Source organism: Dryobates pubescens, chromosome 8, assembly GCF_014839835.1.
Source record: "Dryobates pubescens isolate bDryPub1 chromosome 8, bDryPub1.pri, whole genome shotgun sequence".
NCBI lineage: Eukaryota > Metazoa > Chordata > Aves > Piciformes > Picidae > Dryobates > Dryobates pubescens.
The window spans coordinates 23,318,913-23,344,039 of NC_071619.1; the positions used below are offsets into that span (position 1 = coordinate 23,318,913).

General features: G+C 40.6%; 1 protein-coding gene across 9 annotated transcripts in view; it reads left to right on the top strand.

Annotated features, from left to right (window-relative positions):
- The window catches only part of ZMIZ1 (zinc finger MIZ-type containing 1), a 306,728-nt gene that overhangs the window by 84,410 nt on the left and 197,191 nt on the right, over positions 1 to 25,127 (top strand). For 2 of the 9 annotated variants that reach the window (XM_054163778.1, XM_054163777.1), the window contains one exon: positions 18,282 to 18,464. The exons of the other annotated variants lie outside the window; for them this stretch is intronic. The gene's annotated coding sequence lies outside the window, so the exon portion shown is untranslated. The remainder of the gene's footprint in view (positions 1 to 18,281; positions 18,465 to 25,127) is intronic. 9 annotated transcript variants of the gene reach the window in all.

Here is a 25,127-nt window from a genome sequence, read left to right on the forward strand (position 1 = left end):
ACAACTGATTTTTGTTTTAGCTACATAGAACTGATAGTGAAATTGAATTTGTTAATTTCAGTGATTATCACAGAATGAAATCTGAAGGAAATTGTAAAGTGGACATCATGAGACAATTAATTTAGCTGTGAAATATGTGGCCTTGTTAGTAGTGGGACCTGAAGATGTGGGATTTGGTGGCAAGAAGTGGTTTGGTGTTGCTGAGGGTCTTTTTCTATATGCATTAAAAATAAGTGGCAATGGCCTTAATTTCAAACACATGTACAAGTGCCTTGACTAGATACACTCTGAATTTAGAAGCAAGGTAGGATCTAATATGCCAAGGAGAAAGGGTTTATTTAATAATTTTTAAAAGTAAACTTTTTTAACAGGTTGAGTTCCTGATAATAGTAGCAGCAGATACCTTCAGTTAAATGTTGAGGTCTTCTGCAAGCATCTAGTGTTTTAAAAAAGAAAAAGCGAGGCATAATGTTATCAAATGAGAAAGATGTGTCTGAAACCCCCTTCTAAATGAACCCATACATCAGTTCTTTGGGAAAGTGATGTTATATCAAAAGCTGTTTCTTTAGAGAGCAATCACTAGATTAGCTTCCTAAAAATGAATGCAAAATTTACACAGTGAGAGAAAGCTGTATCTGCTTAGAACAGTGCTGGTTTTGTATTCAGAGTTCTGGGCTTATCTTGAAAGGGATTCTGATACACAACAAAACTGCTGAAAACCCTTCTATCCAGTAGTACTTTCTTCTGACCTTAAGCATTTCTTGGTTTGGGTACACAAGATTAATTCAAAGATGATTTAATATTTTCTTTTTGGTGTTCATTTGTTTTGTTTGTTTGGGGTTTGGTTTTGTTTGGGGTTTGGTTTTTTTTTGTGGCTTGTGGTTTGGTGTTTGTTTTTCTTGGGGGGGTGTGTATGCTGTTTGGTGGTTTGGGGGTTTTTTTGGAGTGTTTTTGTGGGTTGGGGGCGGTGGGTTGCTGTTGGTGGTGGTGTGTGGATTTTTGGGGGTTTGGGTTTTGTTTTTTAAATGGCCAAATGTACTGGATGAAAACAGGTCCTGCAGTTAAAAGATAAGATACTAAACTGAAGCACATCCTTCCACACCAGAATAAAACATGAATTTATGTCGTTGTTTCTATTAAATCTTTGTGTACAATGCATAGAAGCCTGCCTTTCTAGTGGTGGCGGTGTTTTTTTTCTTTTAGAATAGCTGAATATTTTCTTCCATTAGTCTCTTCTGTGGCTAATCTGGAAGTCTTTGCCATGACTGCAAGGTACGTTTGATCCATTTATGGGTTGTTTAAAACAAATTTTAGCTCTTGAAAATGAGCATTCATAGGTTGCTTCTGTTAAACTAGAAGCTGCTGTTGCAAAGGGTGCTTTTCATTCCTAGGGATGCTTGTAAAGTGAGGCCTGTTGCTGTCCCATTTAGTGGGACACTAGACCTCTGGGGTCTTTGTGGACACAGAACTGCTGAACTCAAAAAATGACCCAGAAAACCTGAAAGCTTTGTGAAGCTCATGTTTTGAGATGTGGGTAAATGTTGCTTAGTCAGTCAGTGGTTTTGTGATTTTCAGTGCCTTTGGGACAATCTTGTATTTAGTATGGTGAGTAGCTTAAATGGGCATTGCTTGCCTGCCTCCAGTTGCTGCTCGGGTGACCCAATATGTAAGTGAGCTGATTTTTGCACTGAGCTGTGTTTTCACAAACTGGCATTGTTCCATTTTCATATCTATCTCATAAAATGAGTGCTCGTCAGTGTTTGCACATGATATCTTGGAGTCATTCATTATTTATCTTCACGACTGCATGTGTGTGAGAAGGGATTTGGTTATCCCTGTTTTACAGACAGTGCATGAATTGACTTGTAGACTGTGCCTACACCATTGCAGAGTGTGCCACAGAGTGTATCTCTTAAAGCTTTTCAAAAGCTGCAAGGAAGGGTGTTTCTCATTATGCTGTGCTTTACTTTTAGAAGATTCAAGAGCGAACTGCTGCATTCACCAGACTGGAAAGAGTATTGCCTCTGCTTAGTTTTTGATCTCTAAAGGTCCTTATCAAAAATTGTTAGTGTGTCAGAGTCTCATAATGGTTTAAGAGACTTATGTCTCGTGAAGGGAGCCCAAACCAGCTCAATTGTTTCCTTTGAGAGCAAGGTGCAGTGTGTTGTTTGTGCGGCCAGTCTTGGCAATGCCTTCCCCTCCCTAAGTTCTTTTGTCCCTCTTCCCTTCCCCCGCCTCCCCAATTATTTTTTCAGAGACCTTGGCTTGCTGCTTCTGGGGCAGCAGCAGCAGCTGCTAGTGCTGTCCTGTAATTCTTCCATCTCGGTCACAGGGGACTGGAAGGGAAAAGACGGTCTGTCTCAGCAGCAGTCCACCAGCTGCTGCTACAATCCATAATGCGTAAATTTGCAAAATACAGCTTTTAATTTTGCTTTGCAGTCAGAATGAAAAACTAGAGCGCACCACCACTGCCATCATTGATTGATTAATAGAAATTTATGTTCCCTGCTCCCCAGTTCAGACCCAAACAAAAAAATACTTGGGAGTGGCTAAAAATACAAGGTAAGAATCAACAGACTTTCACACTGATGAAATAATTAGCAATGCAATGTTATATATATGTATATTCTTGAAAATACACTCTAGAGAAAAGCTGTTGAGAAACACAAAAATAATTGACTAAATTAGAGTATAAAATAATGCTTGGGGTCATAATACTTTCTGAAGTACATGGATAAGCAGGGCTTCTTTGTTACGGTGTCGGTGAATGAGGAAGTTCTACAGATTCTAGCATATTTTGGGATTTGAAGCTTTTTTGAGGGAGACAGAAGGGAGGGTGAAGGAGAATAGGCAGCATACTTACTGTTCTTTCTCTGATGGCTGTGAAGTTAGCCAAGCAGTACTGCTTGGTTAGTGTCCAGTCATACACCTTGAATAAGGAAATACCACACAAGGTAAGCAATAGCCAAACTGCCATTGGAAATGGAGTCATAACATCTTCATTGTGTATTTATGAATGACAAGTCTTTATATTGGACTATTCAAGAAGAACCAGCCAAAGCATGGCTGGAATCTGTGAAAAATCTTGTGTGCACTAAATAGTTTGACTCAGTGGATATTTCAGAAGACTTGAACTATAAAACACTGTTCATCCATAAAAATAATATGCGTGTTTGTGGTATACATTGTTGGCCAAAGTAAAAGTGTTATGTGCATAGCTGAGAACTGATTTTATCATCAGTTGTTGTAGTTGACGTCCCTAGATATCTTTGTTTTTCTCTAAATGCCTTGAAGTCCTTTGTTGTCTAAGGTGCAGGAGAATGATAGTGCTTGAAGGCTAGGACTGAAACCTTTGTACACCAAGTCAGTATGGGGACCATGAGGTGGTCTCCTGGAGGAAGAGCTTATGGCAGCTGGCTATCTGTTTTCTTCAGTTGGTTTCAGTGGGGCAAGGGACTTGAAGAAACGTTCTGCCATGTTGGTGTTCCTGCTTAGGGGCTGTACTCAAGGGACATTAGTGATGGTGTCAGCTGCAGACTGCTGTCGTCCTGCATGCACTGCAGGTTCTGCATATTGGCCACAGCAACCCCATGCAGTGCTACAGGCTGGGGTCAGAGTGGCTGGAGAGCGGCCAGGCAGAGAGGGATCTGGGGGTACTGGTCAATGGTAGGCTGAACATGAGCCTGCAGTGTGCCCAGGCAGCCAAGAGGGCCAATGGCATCCTGAGCTGTATCAGGAACAGGGTGGCCAGCAGGAGCAGGGAGGTCATTCTGCCCCTGTACACTGCACTGGTTAGGCCACACCTTGAGTCCTGTGTCCAGTGCTGGGCCCCTCAGTTTAGGAAGGATGTTGACTTGCTGGAACGTGTCCAGAGAAGGGCAACAAAGCTGGTGAGGGGTTTGGAACACAAGCCCTATGAGGAGAGGCTGAGGGAGCTGGTATTGCTTAGCCTGGAGGAGGCTCAGGGGAGACCTTATTGCTCTCTACAACTACCTGAAGGGAGGTTGTAGACAGATGGAGGTTGGTCTCTTCTGCCAGGCAACCAGCACCAGAACAAGAGGACACAGTCTCAAGCTGCACCAGGGGAGGTTTAGGCTGGATGTTAGGAAGAAGTTCTACATGGAGAGAGTGATTGCCCATTGGAATGGGCTGCCTGGGGAGGTGGTGGAGTCACCATCATTGGAAGTGTTTAGGAGACTTAATAGGGTGCTTGGTTGCATGGTTTAGTTGATTAGGTGGTGTTGGATGATAGGTTGGACACAATGATCTTGAAGGTCTCTTCCAACCAGGTTTGTTCTATTCTATTCTGTTCTACTAATATCTTTATTTTAACATTTGACCAGTCAAACTTCCAAGCACAGCTTCTTTCATACAGAAATGGTTATCTTGGCTCTACAAGCAAGACCACTACTAGATACTGGTACTTTACAGCACGGGCTGTTTTACATCCATTCTGTAAGTACTGATTTTTAATGAGAGCAACATTAAATTCTCCATGAGAACCAACCTTTACTCATTTCTTTCCTTGTGGGTATTTGATCAGTCTCTGCAGCTTCCTGCTTAGACATTGTGTGGAAGAGATGCCACTTGTGGAGGCAAAGCTAACTTGGGAATAGTTGAAAGAGTGGTTTTGAGGAAATACTTCGAAATTTTCCAGTAGCTGCAGTCTCATTGCGTGTCTCCCATGCAGCTGTCAATATCAAAGTTACAAGCTGGCCCTTACCATTGTATCCTGTCTGTGAAACTTTGGTTATGCTCCAAGACCATAGTTACTCTGTTGATCCATTCTGGTGCTTAGAATAAAACATTTTGAGATTAGGATAATAGGAAATTGACATTAAAAGAGGATGCTTTAGAAAAATTACCTAAAAGCACACTCCCTGAAAGAATGTTGTATCTCAGCAAAGGGAAACTTCATTTCTTAATTCCTCAGCCAGAAAACTCTTTGGTAGTCAAACCTGTTAAAAATCCCTATTCCCCCAAACCTTTTCAAGAGAGAGAAAAAGAAAGAGGTAGAACAGAATAGGAATTCTAAGCTTGCCTAACACGTCGGTTGGGATAACATCACTTCTGTTTGTTTGTAGTAAACACAATGCCAGATCAGGAGCCAGAGGATAATCTTGCACTGTAAATTGTTTTCCTGTAATATCTGAGGCTGCACAGTATAAAATCAAGAATGGAGAAGGCTATTGTGAGTCGCCTTCTTTGCCTGCTGATACAAGCATGATTTCATTATACAAACATTTACTACATTAATTGTGATTATTCCTAATCCTCCTTTTTGCTTAATGGCAAAACATTTCACTGGAGGAAAATAATTAGATTAAAGGAAAGACTTTCAGACAGCAGAGGCTACTAATTGAAACCTGCAAGGGATACCCCCATCATGGAAATTCAAAATCACAGAAGTTATTAGTGAGATAACTGGAAAAGTGATTCCTGAATGTCTTCAGACATTCACTTTCGATTAAGCATCTGTATGGTTTTGGTGGTTGAAGTTTCCCCCCAGCATCAGCTTTGCCAGACCAACTCAGTTAGAACCAAATGAATCTGTATTTACAAGGCAAATCTACACTCTATGATGGAATGCAATGAATATGTACAAAATATACAGTATTTGCAATATTATACAGATATTTACAATTAGCAAACAACACAAAAACTTACCCCTGGTCACAGACCAGGGAAGCCATTCCACTTCCCTCCCCTATCCCCCTGTCCCAAGGCTGAAAGGAATGGAGAGAGAAGCAGTAGGCTAGACGTAGCTGAGGCCAGCCAAAGCACGTTATCTCTCCCAAGTGAAGCAAAACAGCTGAGATCAGAAGAGAAGAAGGGGAAAATTGTTATGGCACAGCTCGTCATCTTCTACATATTTATCCAATGAATTTCTTTAGAATAAGCTTTTGTTTTTCTTTTTCCACCCAGTAGTGATTTTTTTATATTTTTCTACTTTTCTGCTCAAAATCTGTAACTAAATTTTAAAGGCATAGCCTAAAACCACCACAGTGGTTTAATTCACTATTATTTTTTCTTGCTCTGTAAACCTAAGAGCATAGCTTTTATAAACACGCACATATATGATACGTGTGTATGTTTGTACTGTGTGGATTATTTTGGTCTCTTGTTGGAAAGTAGAGGAATTGGTTGTGCATGTGTACCGTTGTGGATCTCTAAAAGGAGATAAGTCACAGATAGGGACACTAACATATTTTGATTCTGTTTCTCTCTGCTCCTTCCTTGTGGTATTATTTTACTTCCAAACTTTGCACTGAGGTGTTTGAATAAAATATTTTCCCCTGTCCAAAGCTTGTGAGGGTGTGCATTTCAGGTTTTTCCTCCATGGGCTGTGGTATACATCAATGTAGAAGCCTTGCAGTTTTTGTTCTCTTAGGTTGGCAATGCTTTAACCAAAGGAAAACTGGGCCATGTGGAGGTTTCCTTACTCTCTTTCCCTCCTCCAGCTCCTGCAGGAAATGAGTGGTGAGCTGCTCCCAGAGCTCCTTTCCTATATGATAAACCCTCAGCTTGCAAGCATACAGATGGGTGTTGGGTGCATAAAAATACAAATGTTGATGCTTATCTGAGAAAGTCAGCAACATTGTGTGCCTTCACTGGGTGTCTGTACATTAGTGGGATGGCATTTCATAAATGGATTTTGAGGTTACACAGTATTTATAAGACTTTCAAAAAGAAGAGAAAATGGATTTAAAAGACAAAGCCTCCAAATATTTGCCAACAGTTCCTGCTGTTCTGAGGAGTTTAAATACTATATAGTTCTGAATCTTTGGATTACTTCTTGGTTTGTTGATTTAACACATTTTTGGATGCATAGTGTAGCACATAGGTGATATGTGTCATTAAGGAACCCCAGTAAAATATAAATTCATGGAGATAAAATTACTTTCCCTGAAATGATCTATTCTCTGTCTTGCATCTCCCTGCATTCCCCCACTCTGAAGTCCATTAGGCATAAGTTGGATAAGCTCAGTGACTCTTACCAGACTTCTTTTTCCTGTTACCCTCAGATAAATTTATGTGACTTGGAGTGAACTCCAGGCATAACCTTATTCCTGCTGGGGACAGGAGCTGCATTTGCTGAAGCTCTGTCTTGGTGAATAGTACCCCACTGTGATCTATATGGGAAAGTGTGTGGGTGGCAATTTACATGGTAAACAATGGCAAGCAGAAAAGGAAGATAGTTAAGCTTATGTTTTTAGTGCTTGAGACCTCCTTAAAATGTGTCTGTTGAAAATTAGTAGCAACAAATAGCACAGAAGGAAGATGGCTGTACATTCTGCTATTTCTAAGAATTAATCTTTAAGTAAAAGGATTTTCACATATGTTTCTGTAAAATTTATGATCTAAAATTACATTTATTAACATAATTTGTCCTGATTATGTTGCAATAGCAAATAGAGACCATACCTGCAACTATTCCCTCTCAAGATAAATGGAAACCTTTTATTTCATCTGCAGAATGTGCTCATAGTTGTCTGTGGGATCATCCCCCCCTGCTCCTGCCACCTTAAATAGGTTCTATGCTTGTTTGCCGCCAAAGGTGTAGGGAGGGAATGGGAATTAGATGGCAAGAGACTTGAGAGAGTGTCAGGAAGTATTGACATCCTTATTTGTGCCATGTTATCTACTGCGTGACCTTGGACAAGTCTCTTCACCTATGCCATATCCTGTTATTAGATTATAAATCTCTGCTGAGAGAATGCTTGTCACCGTTTGCTTTTGTATCTGGCGAAGGGTGTTATAGATAATATTGTAAAACAAATAATAGAAATAAGGGTAGGTTGTTGTTTGTTTTTTTTCCAGAACACTGACCTTCGATGGGGATATGGTTTTCTTTTTAACCTTGCTCTCCAATCTTGTGCCTAACTGAGCTGTGAAAAGGTTCCTTCACTGTATTGACTTCCTAGTCTGATTCCTGCTAGCAAAAAAAAAAAAAAGAAAAAGTCCCTAAGTCCCTAGCTTGAAATTTGCTATTTATTCAGAAACATAAATGGTGTGAGTTATTGCATAGACCTTGAAAACTTGCAAATGCATTCCAAATTACAAAAAACAACATAGGATTATTCACAGTATTTTCTCCTAGGCCAAACCAGTGATTTTTCTGTGGCATTGGTGTAAAAATTGTGTATTTAAATTGCAATCCCAATATGTGTTTTTTCTTGGGGGAAGGGTTGTCACTCAGAAGAAGCTGATCAATGTGCAAAGCGTTACCCACGTACATGCTAACAGGCGCAGCTCGTGCTGCTTCGGGAAGTAACTGGCCTTATTCCGTGTGACGAAACTCTTGTTCTAGTTCACCTCTTGTTTTGAACTGATATCCTTCATGCTTGTGTTGACACTGGAAAGGAACTTCACATGGGAGACTCTCCCTTCCAGTTCATTGACTTGCATCCAGGCCACTTGCTGATGCTGCCATGTGGAGAAGCTGCTGGTCCGCCTGGAAGGAGAGCTTGTTGTGTAACGTGGCGTGTCACAAGGGTTTTGCCAGTGCAGCTGGCCACAAACTGAGCTCTTTCCCTGTGCTGAGTGTCATCAGCAGTGTGGTTGATTGTGGGGATTCAGGTCTGTCTTTTGCACTGTTTGCCACTAGAAGTTTCATGGTATTGGAATGGAAAGCTTACAAAAGATTTCAACTCTCAGGTTTTCTCTGGAAGAGCCTACACATGGGGAGGAATAAATGGAGTAGTAGTTGTTGTTGTTGTTGTTTTGTTTGGCTGGTTTTCTAGAAGAGAGGTTTTGATTTTGGGTTGGTGGGGTTTGGGGTTTTTTGCTTTTATGTTGTTCATGAGGGATTTTGCTACTAAAGCACTAGCAAGTTTTAATGAGAGAAATGAAATCTCCAGGTGATAGACACTTAATTCTAGGCCTTGACTCTTTAATTACAAAATAACACTTTAATTCAAAATAACATAGGAAAGATTACTTTGTTTTATCATGTCAGGAAAGATAAATATGTCTGTCTAATCTATGTTCCTGCATAGAACTAAGAGTCTGCTTTGCAATAATATTTCTATCAAGCTGGTTAATTTGTTGAAGCTTTTAAAAGATGTCATGTGATGCAGTAATTTAAAAACTAAAAAATGAAAATGCTAGAAAGAGAACATGCCTGACACAAATACACCGTGATGTTCAAGTGGTTGGAATTGCTTTGTGCAATATTCCTGTGCTGTCCATGCTTGTTCCTTGGATGTGACTTTGCTAATAGCAGTCAGGGTATTCACTAAGGTCTTTGCTGATAATTACTTCTTAAGTACAATTAGGAGTCAAGGTGGCACTAGCAAGATGCTAATTGGCTTACTAACAAATTTGGGACTTTCCCCATTCCTAGATTAGAGCATTTAGAGCAGCAGTTCTTCAGCAGGTGATGCTGCCAGTTAGATTACTGAAGCCAGCAAACAGGGTGTCCTGGTGGACACTGGGCCTTTGTGCTTAAGCCACTAGTGAAGTACTGCTTCAAAAGTAAGTTACTTGGTCCCACTGTCTTAGAGAGGAGTGATTACACCACCTTTGTTTCTTGTCTTTTTAGATCATAAGCATAGGTAAGGTGGAGTTTTTTTTAATATTTTTGAAGAAAAAGTTGGTGGTTAGCTTACAATGTTGTTGAGATACAAGCAGGTGACTTAGAGAAAGGTACACAAGAGACTCAGGAAGTTTCTTGTATTATGCTTCTATTTCAGCGCTGGACACAGGTAGAATCATTTCAAAAGGCCTGTGTGTCTTCAGAGAGTTTGGGGCAAACTTTTATACAGAAAGTTATCTGTGGTATGTCAATACTTAACAGAAAAATCCAGATGCCTCCTATCTATACAAAGGTTATCTATCTAAAAACAGCAGAAGTATACATATCACCCAGGTGTCCTTTATCTAATGCAAAAGACCCTCTTGTCCAAGGCTAACAGAAGTAAATCACTGAAAAATCCTGCTATTCCTTATCTATGCAGAGGCTGTCTGCCAACTCCTCTCCTCCTCCCTGCATTCCAGCATTCAGCTAACAAGGAAAATTCTTATCTACTTGGTTATTCTGTTAATGAGAATTTTCTGTTCATCAGTTCCCCCCTTTCTTACAGCCAAGAGTATATTCCTATACTATATTTTCTTAAAATAATGTCCTGTTTCCAGCTCATGCCCGAGTTTATCATTTTTGTACTTCTGGTAGGATTCTACACTACTCTTTCCAGCACACATAATGATCTTAACCAAAACTAACAATAATATTATTAATAAAATAATCATTACAATTCCCAGCAACAGCTGTTTAAGCCAGAGAATATTGGGCATCCATGAGGTTAACTCTTCCCAGAGATCTGATAATCCATATGACGTATCATCCTTGCTCACCTCATGTAATACTTTCCCCTGTTCCCATATATTCTGTACATCAGTTTTAAGCCATCCTACCTTATTTTCACTATTTTCATTACTTTCTACAAAAAGGGTTCGTGAAGGATCTACAATTAATAAGTCAAACTTTGGACCCAGGCTTTCTGAGCTATCTTTCCCATGCTGACAATTGTGGAAGTTACTCTCAGATGTAGTCACCCAGTCTGATGGCCCCCAAGTCCAATTCATTGAGGCTACCCCAAATAAAGGGGTCCTCATTTGGCCTCGAGGAAGTTCAGTGCATATCCAACAGTTAGAGAGATTAGTTTGCAAAGCCAATTCTTGACTAACATTTAAGTACATATTTCCTTCCCATCCCTTAATAGTATCAATCAACAAACAAATCACAATTATCGATACAACTTGAGCTTCAGGGGCCCCTGGGATTCGAGTTTCCATTCTCTCGCTGAGGTCTTCTTGACTCTGGTGTGGTGAATCCAAGCAGCTTGCTCCTTGATTTTGATGGCTGTGAAGGATGTCAGTAACACCTGGTATGGTCCAGTCCACTTGGGCTCCAGAGGGTTCTCTGAAAGAGATCTGATATAGACATAATCTCCAGGTTCCACATCATGGACTGGTCTGTCTAACCCTCTCACATTGGTTCCAATCACCTGTTTGTTGACAATGCTCAGGTTCTTATATATTTGCTGAACATACTTGGTCAACATTTCCTCTCTAAATTGCCCTGGTTCAGAAGGGTCCATAGTGCCTACTACGTAAGGTCTTCCAAACAGGATTTCAAATGGGCTCAACCCTTCCTTTATTCTTTGCTTAGTTCGAATTCGCAACAGGGCAATTGGTAATGCTTGTGGCCAAGGCAGGTTTGCTTCCTGTCCAATTTTTACTATCTGATTTTTGATTAAGTGGTTCATTTTCTCCACTTGCCCACTCGAATGTGGATTGTAGGGGGTGTGGAGTTGCCAATCAATCCCTAAAATTTTGCTCACCTGCTGTACCACCTTGGCCACAAAATGAGGTCCCCTGTCTGAGGAAATAGCAGCAGGTACCCCAAAACGAGGTATTATCTCTTGTAACACTGCCTTAGTAACCTCTCGTGCTTTGTTTGTGCGGCAGGGAAATGCTTCTGGCCAACCAGAGAAGGTGTCAGTGAGTACCAACAGGTACCTGTATCCCCCCTTTCTTGGGAGTTCAGTAAAATCAATTTGCCATTGTTGTCCTGGATAATTTCCTTTGCTAATTTGTCCCAGTCTAACTCCTCTTCTTACTTTGGGGTTAGCCTTAAGACACACCTCACAGTGCCGGGTTACCTGTTCTACTGTGGTGTATAACTTCCGTGCTATACACTCCTGAACCAATTTTCGATACAGGGCTTCTGCTCCCCAGTGAGTCTTTGCATGTTCCATCTGAACAAAAGCCCAGAGAAGGTTAGTGGGAATGATTAATCTCCCATCCGGTGTCCTGGCCCAGCCCTTTCCTATCCTATTCCCCAAAAGGTCTTTGATTAATTTCTGATCCTCTGTGCTGTACACAGGTTCTGGCTCTTTTTGCTCAATTGACAGTTTACCATCTGGGATCAAAACAAACTCTGACACCTTCCTCCCCTTCCTGGCCACCCTTTTTGCTGTTTCATCTGCCAGTCTGTTGCCTCTTTCTTGATCAGTATTCCCTTTTTGGTGTGCTTTGCAGTGCATTATGGCTACTTTGCTTGGCTTCTGCACTGCTTCTAGCAGCCTCAGTATTTCTTCTGCATGCTTAATACCTTTTCCTTGAGATGTCAACAGTCCTCTTTCCTTCCAAATGGCTCCATGGGCATGTACCACCCCAAAGGCATACTTGGAGTCAATCCATATGTTTGCACTTTTCCCTTGGGAAAGCTCAAGGGCTCTGGTGAGTGCTATTATCTCTGCCTTTTGAGCGGAGGTGTTACTTGGTAGGGCTTCTGCCTCTATTACCTCTTCTGCTGTAGTTACAGCGTACCCAGCTTTTCTTTCTCCCTGAGTCACAAAACTGCTTCCATCAGTGTACCAGTTATGGTCTGCCTTTTCCAGGGGTTCTTCCTTCAGGTCAGGTCTGCTGGAATAAGTGGCCTCAATTGTTTCCAAACAATCGTGAATAACTGGTTCTCCATCACCACCCTGGAGGAAAGAGGCTGGATTGACAAAGTTAGCAACTTTAATTTCTACATCATCCTGCTCCACTAGGATGGCTTGGTATTTAAGAAATCGTTGTGGAGACAGCCAGTGTCCTCCCTTGGCTTCTAGAACAGCAGAGATGGTGTGTGATACCAGGACCGTGATCTTCTGCCCCATTGTGAATTTGCGAGACTCTTGAATGTTAATTGCAACTGCTGCCACAGCCCTCAGGCATCCTGGCCATCCCTTGCTTACCTCATCCAGTTGTTTAGAGAGGTATGCCACTGCCCTTCGGTAGGGTCCTAAGGTTTGTGCTAGGACTCCGAGTGCTATCCCTTGGCTTTCATGGGAATACAATAAAAAAGGTTTAGTGACATCAGGTAGGCCTAGTGCTGGTGCCCTCATCAATTCCTTCTTTAAGGTATGGAAAGCTTGTTCAGCTTCCCCATTCCATTGCAAGTCCTTATCAGTCTCTTTCAATAATTCATAGAGGGGTTTCACAAGCAGGCCATAATTATAAATCCACAACCGGCACCACCCTGTCATTCCCAAAAAGGTTCGGAGTGCCTTTACTGTGTTTGGCAGGGGGATAGAACAGATGGCCTCCTTTCTTTCGGGGCCCAGCACTCGTTGTCCTGCTGTTAATTCATATCCCAAGTAGGTTACTTGCTGCTGTACTATTTGGGCCTTCTGTGGGGAAACTCGATACCCATTCAGTCCCAGGAAATTCAGCATACTCACAGTCCACCTTTCACAATCCGTCCTGGTATTGGTGGCCAGCAGGATGTCATCTACATACTGTAGCAGAACTCCATTGCCTTCTGGCTTGTTCCACTTTTCTAATTCTTTTGCAAGCTGATTTCCAAAGATAGTAGGACTGTTCTTAAATCCTTGGGGCAAGACTGTCCAAGTTAATTGACACTTTCGGTTAGTTTCTGGGTTCTCCCATTCAAAGGCAAACAGTGGCTGGCTCTCGGGGGCCAGGGGTAAACAGAAAAAGGCATCTTTTAGATCCAAGACGGTAAACCATTCTAGTTCTGTTCTTAATTGAGTCAAGAGGGTGTATGGGTTTGCCACCACAGGATGGATATCCTTTGTTATTTTATTTATAGCCCTTAGGTCCTGCACTAACCGATACCCTCCAGCTGGTTTCCTTACAGGTAAAATTGGAGTATTGTAAGCTGATTCACACTCTGTTAGCAGCCCATACTTTAAGAATTTTTCTACAATAGGCAAAACTCCTTCCCTATCTTCTTTCCTTAAAGGATATTGTTTTAATCTAACTGGTTGAGCTCCAGGCTTAAGATCTATTATCACAGGTAGGGCATTTTTAGCCCTTCCAGGCTGCTCAGTGTCCCAGACTCCAGGATATACTTGATCTTTTATGCTTTCTCTTATTCTGTTTTTCTCTTGTTGAGGGCTCATTAATGCAAGACTTAAAACCTCAATCAACTGTTCCTCCCTTACTCTGAATTCTACCTTCCCCTTATTAAATTTAATTTCAGCTCCCAATGCTTCCAACAAATCCCTCCCCAGCAATGACTTTGGGGCATTTGGCATATATAAAAATTTATGTAAGCCCCATGTTTTACCATATTTATATTTAAGAGGTTTAAAAAAATATGCCTTCTCAGTTTGGCCTGTAGCCCCTATCACAGAAACATAGCTCTCATCCAAAGGCAGCAGTGCTTGATTTAAGACTGAAAAGGTTGCTCCGGTGTCCACTAAAAATTCCAGTTTATTTTCTTGTTCCCCTAGCTTCATTATAACCAGAGGATCTGCTAGGGTATTTATAGTCTCCTCCGGTCCTCCCTAGTCATCCTCTTCTAATTGTGCCTGAATTCTATTTTTCCTTTTCCTCTCTGGACATTCTCTTTTCCAGTGTCCCTTCTTTTTGCAGATCGCACACTGATCTTTTTCCAACCGTACTCTGTTAGTCCCTTTAGTCTCCTTACTTTCCTGTAACGCTGCTACCAACATTCTCTTCTCTTTTCTCCTATTTTCTTCTTCCCTGTTAGAGAATACTCTCCATGCTACATCCAAAAGCGCCTCTAAATCCCTTCCCTGCGGGGGTGACAACTTTTGCAACTTCTTTCTGATATCACTAGCAGATTGCCCAATAAATAGTGATACCAGTTGTTGTATACCTACTTCTGATCCAGGGTCAAGAGAGGTGTTTTTCCTCATGACTTCCCTCAGCTTATCTAAGAATTCCGAGGGTGATTCACTAGGTCCTTGTCTGACCGAGTATAACACAGACCAGTTAATTGTTTTCGGAATGGCTTTTTCTATTCCCCTGGCTACGAACTCCCGGTATTCCTCCAATCTAGCCCTTTGCAGGGCATTGTTCGTATTCCATTCCGGATTTTGGAGTGGGAATACATCTCCAATGTTTGCCCCCCCTCCCCGGGTTTGAATTCTTTCTGTTGCTAGCTCCAATCCATGTTTTTCAACTAACTGTTTCTCTGTTTCAGTCATTTGTTCTAATAGTAACTGGATATCGTCCCAGTCTGGATTGTGCTGCCTGATCATGAATCGAAAATGTGTAGCCGTGCCTGTGGGATCGTGACGATAATTTTTAGCCTTTTCTCTCCAACTATCCAAATCATGACTTGTAAAAGGCACCTTAATCCAAACTGGGTCCCCCTCAGGCCCTACTGCTTGTCGCAGGGGGGCTTGAATGAGTGCCTGGGAAGCCGGGGCATTTGCTTGCTGTCCTCGGGTCCTTCTTGCCACTGGGCTTCCCTGAGCATAGCTCTGGGAACTGACTCCGGTGTCACTGTCTGAATTGCTGCCACTCCCAGAACTTCCTGCATTATTTTCTGAACTCTCTGTCACTACCCCTTGCAATTTTCCTGGAGATTGATAAAATTCAGGCAGGTCCTTTAATTCCTCAAGTTTAAGACACCTCTGCCCTATGCTACACGCAGAGCAACACCTTTTCAATTTTGTCTGCCTCTTATTCTTGGCCTTGTACTCTTTTTCCAGGGCCAAAACCATTGGATCAGAGGGAGCTCTGATACCACAGTCCCTTTGAAACTCCGGATGCTCTCGGAGATAGAAAAACATGTCAGCATATATTGCCTCATCCCATTTCTTTTCTCTTCTTAAAAACAACATCAATTGCAGTAAAGTCTCATACTCCAGACTCCCATTTCCAGGCCATTTCTCTCCACCGTCTAATTTATATAATGGCCACCACCGGGTACAATATTTAATTAGAGTCTTTTGATTTGTTGACCCTCCTGGGGGGCCTCCAATTTCCCCCCAGTGGGCAATTATACAACCAAGTGGGCTATGTCTTGGGATCTCACTGCTTTGTCTCCCTCCCATTTTACACAATACAACACAGTACTGTCTTTTTACAGCACACAGAACACAAAACAAATACAATTACAACAATAATGACCGGTCCTTAGCACACAGTTATTGGCCACACACACTCAGCCACACATTCAAAACCTAAACAGTATTTCTAATACTTTGTTCTTTAGGGACCCTCTTGGCCCCTCGCACACTTAAACGATACTTATAGTTACCTTTGGGACCCCCCTGGTCCCACACTACAAACAATGTTCATAATATATAAACAATGCTTATAGTTCCCTTTGGGACCCCCCTGGTCCCAACCCAAGAGCTCTTTTCCCTAGGGGTGCAATAAATGCCTCTCTCCCGCGCAGGGCGTCCCCTCGCGCCTTACGGAGTTACCCCTTTCATAGAAGCATACCTTCTCTTAGCTGGCAGTCTTGTCTGTTCCTGCAGCGATCTGGTGAGCAGCGGAGCTCTCCTCGAGAATTTCTCGGCGGGCCCTGAGAGGTCCGGCTCCTCAGCAGGTCCTGCAGCCAAACAGAGTCGTCCTGCCGCGGTCGCCAAAATTGACTTAGAGAAAGGTACACAAGAGACTCAGGAAGTTTCTTGTATTATGCTTCTATTTCAGCGCTGGACACAGGTAGAATCATTTCAAAAGGCCTGTGTGTCTTCAGAGAGTTTGGGGCAAACTTTTATACAGAAAGTTATCTGTGGTATGTCAATACTTAACAGAAAAATCCAGATGCCTCCTATCTATACAAAGGTTATCTATCTAAAAACAGCAGAAGTATACATATCACCCAGGTGTCCTTTATCTAATGCAAAAGACCCTCTTGTCCAAGGCTAACAGAAGTAAATCACTGAAAAATCCTGCTATTCCTTATCTATGCAGAGGCTGTCTGCCAACTCCTCTCCTCCTCCCTGCATTCCAGCATTCAGCTAACAAGGAAAATTCTTATCTACTTGGTTATTCTGTTAATGAGAATTTTCTGTTCATCACAGGTTTAATGTGTTTGCCATCACACAAGACCTTCACCGTGGGTTGTCTGTTATTAGCAGGGATATGCCATATTGCTGTTACAGCTACTATCAGCTGTCTGGAAAGGTCTCAGATGCCAGCTAGACAGCCGACCTTATCCTTCCAAAAGCAAAAGCTTTCATGGAAGCAGCAAGTGTAATTTTCAAAAGCAGACTGGCATGGAAGCACTGTGAGACCTGAAAGACAAAAGGAAATGGAGGCTTTAATGAGCACCTTTGTAAAAGTTAGCACACAGCTGGCCCCTAGCAAAGCACACTGCTGCTCAAATATGCGCTGTTTGTGTTATGTAAGTGTGACTAATAGCTGTGATTCATGAGGAAGCATGGCTTGTCTTGGGATGGCTGAGCTGGTTTCACCTCAAGCTGTCTGGTCCCTCTCTCAGCTTGCTCTGCTGCAGCAGGTTTGGCAGAGCTGCTCACCAAGCAGCTGATGACCTGCTATGAATGACAAGCTGACATAGGAAGGTAAACCAAAAACCATTGCTGCTGATAGAATAGGCTTTGTAGTAGTGGTCTGTTGATCATACCCATTAGGCATTAAGCCTTGGACTGCTACACAGGGTGGTGATACAGTGATGGTTTTCAGTAGGAATGTGTTTCAGCAAAGTCTGAAATCACTAGAGTCTGCCAAGGAGTACTTGTGAATGGTTTAGGGGTAAAAAAATGTGAGTCATTGACAGCAAAAACCTCTAAATTTTTTTAAAGCAGTGTGGGTTTTTTGTTGAAATTTCCTGCCTTAAAACTCTTGGATTATTGCTGTTTTGTTGTAAGGTCAGAAAAAGTTCCTGTAATTTCTTAAATACAAGGCAGCCTGCATTTGAGGCCAAGCGTAGGACCATACAGACATATATTCAGCATGTATGTCTGCTGAAATCAGTTGCAATATAGTGATAATTTTTTTCCTCCCCCTGGCCTTGGTATTTTAAACCAGTTTGTTGGCCTTACTTAGAGTTTTTCAGATCTTTACATTTACCCTGTAACTGGTCTCAAGCTGATAGTTATCAAAGTTTCATTATATAAATCTGTTTCAGTCTTGGGAAGGTAATACATCCTTGTGCAAAACCTGCTTCTTGCAGAAATCAATGAACAGCAAGGCCCAGCAGCTTGCAGGGCAGTGGTGGTGGTGTGAGGCTATCACAAGGTTAAAGGCACAAATTGGCTATTGGCTCCAATAACTCCTATGAGGGAAATACAGAAAGATATAGCTTTTTCTGTAAGTAAGATAGCATGGCAGGTAACTCTGCTAGATTTTGACCTTTGCTGTATGAAGTGTCAGTGCAAGAAGATTTTCTGACTGTAGGAAGGGGATATTTAGTTGCTCCCATTTGGGCTGTAATGGGAGGCAAACTTTTGCAAATAGCATTCGTAATGCTTGTCATGGGTTACCCTTGTGTATCCTGCTGCAAAAACTGAACTTTTATCCAAAATTTTGATCCTTTTTAGGTGGTTGAGGAAGGGACAAGAGACATTTTGCAGCATTTTTCACATGCCTCTGAACTGCTGGGTTTATTTGGAAGAGGAAAGAGAAATACCACAGAAAAAGGCTATTCTTGAAATGTTTGTGAGCATTTGGTAACCAAGCAAGAATTGAAACTCTTCCAGGATTTCTAGACCGAAGAGATGCTGGTAAGTATATCAACTTCTGGAAGCCAGCCCAAACCTCTGACAATTTGGAGGTTTGCACCATGCTAGTGGCAATTAATGGGAAAAAAATATATGCACACTTTGAGTTTTGAAAAAGGAAAACTTGCTGTGATGTATAAAACATAACCCATTTTAAAGTGTTTTGTGAACTGAAGAATGACTTCAGCTTCTTCTGCCCTTTCCATTTCTATTCCAAATAAACCTCCAACACAAAAATAAATGTTCTACCTGTTGCACCATGTTTCACAGTCACTCTTTATTTGTTTATTATTTTTAAGCTCAAACCATTGAGAGGTAGTATGCTTCTACAAATTAGCTTGTACGGAGTTGTATTAGCTTATATGGAATTTGCATTTGAAAGCAAACAGATTACAGCTCAAGAAGAGCCAAGCCTGTCTTCCCTTTTGTTCTGTTAGCATTTGTTCTCCTTTTAAGGGGGAGAATAAACTGCAGTTTTGGAAAGTGCTGTTGTGTAATGCTTAGTGATAAAATGGCTGTAAGTTCTGGCCCCATCTGCATTACCTAAAGTTATGATATTGGAATTGTGTTCATCCCAGGACTAGAACAAAGAAATTGTTCTGGTTTTATGTAAAATAACTAAATTTTATGCATTGAAATAATGGTGACTGAAACAATAGGGATTAAAAGAGCTGGCCAAACATTTGAGATTTTGTGAGCTATAAAAGTATTTACTCATGTGTCACCATTAAGGTTAAAGTTTAGAACAATGCATAAACATGTTTAACTTTAGTCTTGACGTTATTTTGTGGGGTACTTAGTGTGAACCTAGTTACATTTTATTACAGAGTTATGATGTTAATCAAATAACTAAAAAAGAACTAGTTATGCCATGGAGATGAAGCCAGCTCCAGGAACTCTTAAGTATTGGAGACTTCTAAATCAAAGTCAAAGATCTTTATAAACTTCTCTTTTATGTCAAGAGCTAGAAGCAGTTATTTTTGTGATTGATTAGCCTACTCTGACCAGGATATGTAGGTTCGGTTTTGGTTCTGTCAGACTCACCTGTGTGTTTTTCGGTAAATCACCAAACCTGTCTGTGACTTAATATTTGTCCCACCAACAGAGGTGAAACTCCTCTCTCTCTTGCCAGTTGATAAGCTTAAAATTAAAGCTGAGGCCTGTAAAGGCTCTTACATATGTCTGAGCATTATTCACATGTGGTATTCCAGCATTGTTGTAATACAGGAAAGACTCTGTTATGCTTTGTTTCTTGGATGCCAAAAAAGAGCTAGTTCCTCTGATCCCAACTAGCCTGTTGTTGGCAATGATGCTGTTTCATCAAAGCTGAAGAGCTGCTTGTGTTGGGACAGGCACCACAGACTGCACACCTTTTCTCTTCTGAGAGAAGGTATTTCGTAAGGCAGTACATTTTCAGTGAGAAGGTTTGTTGCAGTCTCCTTAAAAAAAGGAAAGCAAACCTCCTGGAGTATCCAAGTTGAAAAAGCTACAATATGTGGCACTACTCTGTGTGCTTTTTTTATCACACTGGGCAACAACCCAAGAATGCCACTTTACCATCGCAATCAGCCATTGACTTAAGTAGAGTTTAATCCTGATGAGGATGTAGTGCAACATCCAATAAGGGTACTGAAAGTTACCTTTTTGTCACTTTCAGCTCCTTCAAGGTAAGAACTCCTTTCCCCAAAGGATACTTTGTAAAGTTGGAAATCACAACTCAATAGTGTTTTTTCCCCTCTGTCCCCACTGTTTTTTCTTAAACTGAAAGTTGTTTTTGTTTCCCAGCTAGTCCAAACCCCCTCTTGAGGCTGAGAGCAGCTGCAGGTGCTATCCATTAAGATCAACTTCACCTGTTTAGCCTTGGAGATTAAAGAAATCTACCCTTCCTCCCTCCCTGCAACAGTGATTGCCTTTTGTAAACCTGCTTCAAAACCTTCTTGTGCTGAAGAACATAGCATGGGATGGAGGAAGGATGGAAGAAAATGCATGAGGGAGGATAGCAGGCGGGAAATAAAACTGATTCAGTGTCTGATTGTAGAAACATTTCTCCAGGTACTGTGCAAAGCTTTAGATCTTTACAGGCTTCCTCCCAGTTGCCTTTGTTCTTTGTGTAGCTCACTTGCAAACCTGGCATGTGGAGTTGTTTTATTCAACTTTACTGAAAGACAGGATATACCTTAGAAATATGACAGGTTATCAGCTGCTTCCCCAAATTCCATCAGATCTCTATAGTTCTTAATAGATGAACTGACAGGTTATTAACCAGATGGTACAACAGGAGCTTCAGTCTGTTGTAAAGTTTCTAAACATGTTGTTCTAACAGGTGTGCAATTTATCTCCACCTCCTCTTCTTTGGGAATAAGAATTGAGTAAGAAAAACAATGCTCACCACCTAATTTCTGGCAATATCAATAAAGAATTTGAGTTATGTGTAAAGTTAAGATTTGATATTCTGCAGTAATACTGTCAGGCACTGAGAAATAATTTTGCTGCCCAGGATTAAGTGAAGACTTGGAGTATTGAAGAAGTTTAATGTTTGTTTTGTGATCCCTGGTAAACAAACTCTAACAGCAAAAAATTATCTTAATTTAGTTGGGGAAGCCACTGGATCTTAAATTAAGTCTCAGCCAAATAGAGGTCTTAGACCTTTTCATCACTAAATGATGCACTTGGTAAAATCAATCAGAGGATAAATAAATCAGTAATAAGTGAATGCTGTATATAGTTACACAAAATTGTATTTATCTTCTTCAAGTTGTGGTAAACTGTTAACATCATGGAAATTACTATCAAGAATGACTCCTTTATTTATCTTTTCACTTGAAAGGTCAGATATGAGTCAAGAGAATTAAGGGTTGCAGTGTTTTATCAGCCCACTACACAGCTGAAAACTCTACATGTGATTCTCAGAGAACTGGGAATAAATTGAGCTGGACTGGAAAGTGTTTCACATTTCATTGAAGGTACTAATCCATCCAGGCACACCAAGGGGGAAATGCCTATCCCAAATACAATGTTGTCTGTTGAGTTTTTTCCTGTGAGAAACCATGGAATACTTCATGAGTGAGATTTGAACTCTTGAGTGTGGTGGTCCCCAAACAATGTTTCTGTTACTGGAAAATTAGGAAGTGAAGCCTGGCTATGGCTTCTGTGCCTGGGCTGTTCAGCATGGTGCTGTGGGGGGCCTGGCCTGCTGTGCCAGGCAATGGGCAGTATGGGCACTTCCTCAAGCAGGATGCAGCCATCCATGCTGCCTAAGAAGTTACTGGGCTGACTGGCAGTGTTAGTTTGCATTGTAGTAAGCTGCCAGGGGATTAATAACCTACCCATGTGCACAGTTTATATTGAGCTTCATTGATATTTCTGTTGCGTTCCAAGTGTCTGTCATCTCTGGCCAGTCTTCACTGAAGCTACCACTAAACTATTCTTTGGGTGTTGCCAATCCATATAACCAAAATCTTTTCTGGGTGGTATGCGTATGGCAAATTTTCTACCTTGCTGCTTTAGATAGGTACCACCTTTATCAGAACCTAGCTGCTAGTGATAGCTCAGGTAACTTGCTTTGCTCCAAAAAGCATAGGAAGTTATCAGCTTCCTTCCAGCTGTACCTGGCTCTAGCTGGGAATAAAGCCATGTGAGAACTGAAGTGCTCTAAGAATGTGTGTGAGTGACAAAAACCAAAGTTTTTGTCTGGCTGTACACACTTAGGCAGTGCATCCAAGGGCTTTCTCTTAGGTGATTGAAATGACTGTGCTGGCATGTATCCTTCCAACATCTTGCTCTGGGGAAGCCTGCTGAGCCCTGGGTTATTCCCAGTGACCACAGTGCCAACCAGCTAGTAAATACACTTTGCTATCTAGAGTTTGAGTTGCCTTGGAGAGAGTCAGAAAGCTGCGAAATGGGGTTTGATGCCTTTCTTGACATTTGAGTCTGGTTTTAGTTTGTTAGGAGACAACTGTTAAGTATGTGTTGGTTTCCTTAAAGTTGCCATAGTGGAAAATAAGTGACATATACCTTGGGGAAAACAATAGTAGGCTGAATTACCTTTTTTTTTTTTAATTAATTTCTTCTTGTTTTTCAAGGCAGCTGTCTCCTTGCACAGTTGTTGGCAAAGCTGAATGTTAAACAGATTACTTTTGGATTGGGAGTCATGACTGATGGAGATCTTTAGATGCTGAGATGGAGAGGTTTTGCTGTAGAGATAAGAGACAGAGAAAGAGCAAGACTCATTTACCACAGTCAGCTGATGCAGGTTTTTATATTATTACTTCCCCTACACCAAAACATTATTTTCAATAGAAACATTCCGAGTTTCATGTTGAGACTCTCTGCTGCTATCCATATGTTTTGCCTTTAGTAGTAAGCGGGTTTATCCTAAGCAAAGCTCTCTTCTGCCCCTCCTTCATCTCTCCCTTTGGAAATTTACATCAAGACGTGAATCATTCCAGCATGTGCAGGCTCTAGTATAGTTCTTGAGCCTGACCCCGTGCCTAACTCCATGTGGTAATGTGCATTGCTATTGCATCCTTAAAGTTTTGTGCTAAAGTGCTGATTGCTTCAAGTAGTTACTTCATTGCATATGAATTTCTTCAAGAACCTTTGTAGTGTTCAACTGACAAGCAAAATCCTTTGTAAATGAAGTTAATTTTCATAAGAAATTTAGTATTATTTTTTCCAACAATAGTAGAAATAGTATTTTTAAATGTGATTTCTCCCACCAGAGCTTTGGACTGCGTCCCAAATGCTGGTCCTTTGACATGGTCCAAACCGAGTTCATGCATTTCTTAGGAAAAACTAAGAAATTAAGCATTATTTTTTTTTCACTGTGTTAAGTTAGTGATTCCATTTATTATACAGGGACAGTCACACAGATGTCCAAATTGTAATGTAAATTCATAATTACGTGTATAATAGTAATGTAGATTAAGGGTGGATGGAGTGGACAAATGGGGAGCACAAGAGAAAACACACACTAGTCATTATATACACTAGGAAAAATTATTACAAATTTAAATATTCCATAAACATATCTTTGAAAATGGAAATTAAAATCTAAACTAGCTTTTTTTTTTTTTTTAACCAGAGAAAGTTGTTTTCTGTGTAGGAGAACAAATGAATCACCATAATTTGGTCAATACTGTTAATTAGAAGAGGCTGAAATTTTTTTTTTTTCCCCTTCAAAAATGTTATGTAAACATTTTCCTGTTTTGAGAATAAGCCTGGGTATTGGACTATGAAAATAATGACTATACTTTATGCTATGGCAATAATAATATATATAGGAGAAATTACTATTGATTCTGAGTTACTAATCAATGACAAGGGTTGAGTATTGCATAGGAGTAATATAATTTTATTTTTTTTTCTTCTTTATAACCTTTTAATGTCCTTTCCTAACATTTGGTGGATGATAGCGAAGAAAATCACTTGAGTGACAGCATATGTTAAAGAGAGTAAAAACAAAAATGAAACTCTTGAGCACTTAGTTCAGTTAAAGTATAAATTTATTCCCTTTTGTGTCAGCAACAATTAGTTCTCACTAATTGATAAGTTCCTTTCCATGTTCATGTTCCATGCAAACCTATTATTCAGTGCTTTCAGATGGGATTTTGGTTCAAGGATCTCAGAAATATCTTTCAAGCGTTTCTAATAGAAAATATTCCACCCACAAGAAAACAAGGCCACTTACCTAGGGATGTGTTATGAGTGAGTGCAACAAACAGGTTTTGAGCTCACTAGTTCTTGAATAAAGAAATAATAATATAATCATTTTAAAATAATAATAATAAATGCTCTGAATTATCTTGTCCTCTACGACATAGCTGTCAGTTGGACAAGCTTTTTCTGATAGACCTCAAACCTTTTAAACCTGAGTTTTCTTTAAGTACATGAAAAACATTACATAAAAACTGTGTAAACAGTTTTCTTCTTGCTATGTGGGTTGAATGAGTATAAACATTTTTGTAGTGGATGAGTATGCTAGTAATACATACGCTTTACTAACCCTGATCTTAGTCTTTTAATTGGAGATGGCTGGATGGCTGGATTCAAACCCAATTTTTAGCTGGATGGGCTAGCAAATTCCTACTGAATCCTTCTGGAATTGGCAACAAGAGAATATGAACTCGAATGTTGGCAGTTAAGGTCTCTATTTACATGCTTATCCAGATATTTTGAGACATACATACTTCAGGCACCTCTTAGCCAGAGAGAGTTAGCCTTTACATTTTATAGTGGTGTAGCACAAACATATTTTCTGTTTATATTAAACCCCCCTCATTTAGATACATATCGGCCGGGATGGGGGGGAGAGAAGTTATAAGGAAGCTGTGTAAATATCCTTAATGGAAATTTCAACAGGGAGAACTTTCAATTTAAAAATGCTTCTCTGCATTCCACACTAACTGCAGAAATTCACAGAGCTTTTGTGTGTATTTGTTGGTAAATATCCATGTGGGCATTTTTTCAGAAAAGCAGAACACGCAGTGTTTTGTTAGACTTGCAAGAAATATCTTGGATCAGAAAACAGATTTTAAAAAGATAATATCTTTTACTGTTAGATCTGGGTATACACCTTTCTTGGAGTTCCTTGCAGATCTTGAACAGTATTTTAATGTAACAGGTGCACTTAAAGCAATTACAAACTCTTCACTAATATGGGTAACA